The sequence below is a fragment of the Ruditapes philippinarum genome, unplaced genomic scaffold, assembly GCF_026571515.1.
Source record: "Ruditapes philippinarum isolate M1 unplaced genomic scaffold, ASM2657151v2 ctg2137_1_1_1_1, whole genome shotgun sequence".
Taxonomy (NCBI): Eukaryota; Metazoa; Mollusca; class Bivalvia; order Venerida; family Veneridae; genus Ruditapes; species Ruditapes philippinarum.
Window position 1 is genome coordinate 1086 of NW_026852674.1, and position 6276 is coordinate 7361.

Below are 6276 nucleotides of genomic sequence, written 5' to 3' on the forward strand. Positions count from 1 at the left end.
TAATTATAACTTGAAAAATAAGAATAGTTGAATGTTTTATGCGTTATTGGCCTTTAAAGTTGGTTTTTCAAAAAGGTAGTGAATCTTTTGATGATTCTCTGAACAAGTAAAAAATGTTGATGGGTTATGAATTGTCGGACAAGTGAATAGATCATCGCAAGAAAATCATAACTTAGTTTTAGAGTGAATTGGGATTCCACTTTGTTACATTTTGACTAAGTCAGATGAAAAAGATGTTCGGAAAAAAACAATTTTCTTAAGTGCATTATATGTATAGTGATTGCGGGTAAAACAGACTCTGTTCCCCCCTTTAACAAAAAGAAAGAAAGTAAAAATTAATTTTTAAATCATTTTTGGGTAAAAAAAACCAAAGTTTTTAAAAAAACTCCCTCTAGTTAGGTTACTTTTATATCAAAAAAATAAAAAAAATTTGGGGGGAAAAGAGAGAATTCAAAATTATAAAAACAAGAATACATTGTATCAAAATAAATTTATAAAAAAGGGGATTTGGAAATGTAAAAGGCTTACATTTTTAAAAAAAAATTTATCCCACAAAAAAATTAATTGGTTTGACTCAAAAGGAAATTTATAAAATATAAAAATTGGAATTTGTTTTCTTTTATGATGAAAAAAATAATAAAAAAATTTAAATGGCACTTGTGTGTTGTAATATGTAATAATATAATCAAAAGGATATTAATAGAACTAATGTGTCTGTGTATGACTGTAATAATATATCAAAAGGATATTTTAAATGGGACTTGTGTCTGTGTATGATGTAATAAATATCAAAAGGATATTAAATGGGACTTGTGATCTGTGTATGACTGTAAAATATATCAAAGGATATTAAATAGAACTTGTGTCTGTGTATGATGTATTATATATCAAAATGATAATAAATTGAATTTGTGTCTGGTATGATGATAATAATATATCAAAAAGAATATTAAATGGCACTTGTGTGTGCTGTAATATCGGTATATAATATATCAAAAGGATATTAAATAGAACTTGTGTCTGTGTATGATGTAATAATATATCAAAAGGATATTAAATGGGACTTGTGTCTGTGTATGATGTAATAATATATCAAAATAATATTAAATGGGACTTGTGTCTGTGTTTGATGTAATAATATATCAAAAGGATATTAAAAGGGACTTGTGTCTGTGTATGTGATGTAATAATATATCATTAAGGATATTAATGGACTTGTGTCTGTGTATGATGTAATAATATATCAAAAGTTATTAAATGTGACTTGTGTATGTGTATGATGTAATAATATATCAAAAATAATATTTAAATGGACTTGTGTCTTGTGTGTGATGTAATAATATATCAAAAGGATATTAAATAGGACTTGTGTCTGTTGTATGATGTAATAATATATCATAAGGATATTAAATGGGTCTTGCTGTCTGTGTATGATGTAATAATATATCAAAAGAATATTAAATGGGACTTGTGTCTGTGTATGATGTAATAATATATCAAAAGGAGATTAAATAGGACTTGTGTCTGTGTATGATGTAATAATATATCAAAAGGATATTAAATGGGACTTGTGTCTGTGTTTGATGTAATAATATATCAAAAGGATATTAAATGGCACTTGTGTGTGTGTAATATGTAATAATATATCAAAAGGATATTAAAGGGAATTGTGTATGTATTTGATTTAAATAAATATCAAAAGAATATCAAGCTATATGTGATATGAGTATTAGAAGATAAAATCAAAATTTGGATATTAACCTTTTACCCCATGAGCATATTGCGAAAAATGGCCGTTTAAATGGCCGTTCTTCATTGAAAAGCCTCCTGTAACCAAGTTTCAAACTGCTATGAAACTATGAAAAATGCTTCAATACTAATGCAAACTTGGCACAAATGTTGACTTACACCATAGCCTCAGTAACAGCTGCTTCAATGGTAAATTTCCTGTTAACCATGGCATACGGGGGGACGTCTCAAAATTGCCAAAAATCACTATTTTGCACTTGTTTTTTTAAATAGAGTAAAAAGGCTTTTAGCGTCGATTACTAGTTACCCTAAGATCAACCTGAGGCCATTTTTTAGCTGTCACTTGTCCAAAATTTTTCTTGGCGATGAGGGGGACTCGCCCTCCCCCTTTCAAAACCCCCCAAACAGAAGGGGGCACATTCCCCACATCCCCCTTCTGGCAACCCCATGATGTAATATTTGGATGGGGGACAGCGCCGAAAAAGTGGTCACTTTTTTTAACAACATTTCTCAAACAAAAAAAACATCGTTTGGGGCCTAAACAGGGCATTTTTTCACTGTTTGAGGCCTCAAAAAAGGGGGGGGACAAAAAGCCGTCGAAACACGCTTATATAAGGGAAAAGGTTAAAGAAGGAAAGATGAATTTGGATCAGGCTGGGACAAGAAAGTTGTGAAACTGACATGTATTATGACATGTCTATGTTGTATAAAGATGAAATAAAAGAAATCTATGACAAAATCATATATATGATTATGAATTTAATATGACATAAAAGAAGTTGAAGTTTGAATATCAGTGTTAGAAAGGGATGTAAGTATATTATTTATAGATATAAGCTGAGATATCTAGGATAATGGACAAACATATTGGTTCAGGGCAAATCTTTAATGTCATTAGAAATATAAATGATATTAACACAAACAAGATGGATATCATTATAAGAATAATATCTTTATAGTATGAAAACAGTATAAATGGACAGAGGGAAGTTATTGTGAATATAGATATAGAATGTAATAAAAGATATCAATACAGAAAAGATATTAAAAGATAACAAATATTGAGTGTTAAAATGAATTCTAGAACCAGAATAAGATATTCCCAGTCAACGAGTAGTGGAATTCTTCCTCTATCTCAGCATAACACACAGGTATGTTTAAGGACGTTTTCTGGCGAGTTCATATAGACATACATGTATAGGCTAAATTAAAACTGTTCTATAGAATTTGTTTAAACTTGGCATGTTCATGTTGCAAAAAATTGGGGTGGCTGTTCTAGTTTTTGAGTTATCGGCCACTGAAACAGAATTTTCTACTATTTCAGGTCATTTAAAGGGTAGATAACTTATACATAATGTTAATGAATTGTTGTTAGCTCACCTGTTACAAAGTGACAGGGTGAGCTTTTGTGATCGCTTTTCGTCCGGCGTCCGTCCGTCCGTCGTCCGTCCGTCGTCCGTAAACTTTTACTTTAAATGACATCTCCTCATAAACCACTAAGCCAATTTCATCCAAACTTCACAGGAATGTTCCTTTGGTGGTCACCTTTAAAAATTGTTCAAAGAATTTAATTCCATGCAGAACTCTGGTTGCCATGGCAACCGAAAGAAAAAACTTTAAATATCTTCTTTTAAAAAACCATAAGAGCTAGAGCTTAGATATTTGGCATGAAACATCTTCTAGTGAGTGTCTACCAAGTTTGTTCAAATCAAAGCCCTGGGGTCAAAATTGGCCCCGCCCCGGGGGGTCATTGATTTTCCCTATATGCATATAGTAAAAACTTAAAAAAATCTTCTTTTAAAGAACCCAAAGAGCTAGAGCTAAGATATTTAGCATGAAACATGTTCTAATGGGTGTCTACCAAGTTTGTTCAAATAAAAGCCCTGGGGTCAAAATTGGCCCCGCCCCAGGGGGTCATTGATTTTCCCTATATGCATATAGTAAAAACTTAAAAAATCTTCTTTTAAAGAACCCAAAAAGCTACGAGCTAAGATATTTAGCATGAAACATGTTCTAATGGGTGTCTACCAAGTTTGTTCAAATAAAAGCCCTGGGGTCAAAATTGGCCCCGCCCCGGGGGGTCATTGATTTTCCCTATATGCATATAGTAAAAACTTAAAAACCTTCTTTTAAAGAACCAAAAGAGTTAGAGCTAAAATATTTAGCATGAAACATGTTCTAATAAGTGTCTACCAAGTTTGTTCAAATAAAAGCCCTGGGGTCAAAATTGGCCCCGCCCCGGGGGTCATTGATTTTCCCTATATGCATATAGTAAAAACTTAAAAAATCTTCTTTTAAAGAACTCAAAGGGCTATGGCTAAGATATTTAGCATCAAACATGTTCTAATGGGTGTCTACCAAGTTTGTTCAAATAAAAGCCCTGGGGTCAAAATTGGCAACCGCCCGGGGGGTCATTGATTTTCCTTGTATGTGTATAGCAAAAAACTTAAAAAAATCTTTTTTTAAAGAACTCAAAGAGCTATGGCTAAGATATGAGCATCAAACATGTTCTAATAGGGTGTCTACCAAGTTTTGTTCAAATAAAAGCCCTCGGGTCAAAATTGGCCCCGCCCCGGGGGTCATTGATTTTCTTTATATGTGTATAGCAAAAACTTAAAATCTTTCTTTGAAAAAACCCAAATAGCTAGAGTTTAGATATTAAGCATGAAAACATCTTCTAGTAAGTGTCTACAAAGTTTGTTCAAATAAAAGCCCTGGGGTCAAAACTGGCCTGGCCCAAGGGGTGTCATTGTTTTTAACTATATGTGTATAGTAAAAACTTTAAAAAATCTTCTTTTAAAAAGGCCAATAAGCTAGAGCTGAGATGTTTAGCATGAAACATCTTTCTTATGGGTGTCTTACCAAAGTTTGTGCAAATAAAAAGCCCTTGGGTTAAAATTGGCCCTGCAACGTTGGGGGGGGGGGGGGGTTGTGGGGGGCCTATATACAGGTGAGCGATCTCAGGGCCATCATGGCCCTCTTGTTTTTACTTCTGGATAATGTTTTTATTTCTATTGTTGAATACAGTACATAATTACATGCAATTCCTTATATTGTTTCCATTAATTTTTTTGAATGAACATAAAGGTATTTTAAATTCATAAAAAATAGGCCAATTTTTAAGAAAAAATGCACAGGTTAAGAGAAGAAGTGGGGAAAAAAACTATTCACTCTAAACTTGTTCTTGAAATTTTGCATATTGACTAAAACAAAAGTAAGGGCCCAGTTACACAGACGGTCGGTCCCCAATCGCTCATGTAATTTTAAATTTACTCGCTGTTATGATCGGTTGTCATGCGTGATTTTATTTCTGGTTTATTTGTGTAAACGGCCATCGGTGACAGAAAGCAAACTCAAACGGGAATGGGTCGATAATTAAATGCTGAAATACTTTTGGTTTTTATCGTTTGTAAATCGGAGCTAAATCGGGCGTAACGCTGATTTAATCGGTGTTTGATAGCTAGTCATCAGTGGTTAAACACTGTCCGTCAGATATGGCCGGTGATTTATATTTGGGTTATCTTTTGTCCGATCGGGCGATATCGGTGATAAAGAGCTTGCATATCTCATGATAAAGGTTGCCGTCGGTTAATTTAAAAATATTTTCACCGATCGAGAATTTTAAACGTGTTTAAAAATCCCAATCGGTAATTTTTCACCGATGAAACTTATCTTTCCCCAATAGCAGTTGATAGGTGGAAAACAGGTGACCAATAGGTGATGTCGGTGATAAATACATTGTCATCGGTTCACTCCATAATTTGGCTAAAAAAACTACCGATCAATCACCGATGGCTCTGTGTAACTGGGGTGTAAGCTTCATGAAAATAAAAAGAATAAATGTATTGTTTCTCTTCATTGTAAATTATCTGCCCTTGAATTTAACGAAAAAGTCCAATTCAAGGGCAGATAACTCAAAAATGAGAACGGTGACCCCAATTTTTTTCCATTTAAAATGTTTCTGTTATCATATTCTAATAACATGCCAAGTTTAAAGAAATTATATTGAACAGTTTTAATTTTGTATATATGTCTATATGAAAACTCCGGGAAACGTCTTTAATAGATTCTCCCTTTCACTAATAATTTAGTGGAGTATACTTGCCCAGATTTAAATTTGGAAGTATCTAATATTATGTTACAAATAAAATGGCTGCCACTCGATTTAACGATTTTTACAACATCGGTTGCTTTGACAATTTCTCAGTATGTGCAAAATTATTAACTGAATAGCACATTTTCTGATAAGCAATTGTCGGGGTATTTGGCACATGTGACAAGTTTTAGTTATTGCAAGAGTTTGTTTAGTTAAAATATAAGAGCACCTTGTGGCTTAGGGGTTGCATTTAATGGTTGAGACATAAGAATTGCAGCGACCGTTTATTATTGTGTGATTGTAAGAGGCGAGTACATGGATTCATTAACTTGGGTATATGCTTAGCTCAGCACGCATACCAAACTTTATTTTTTTTTTTTAAATAGACATAGGCCTTCTGAAGTGAAAGTCTCAATGAAGTTTTAAAAGAA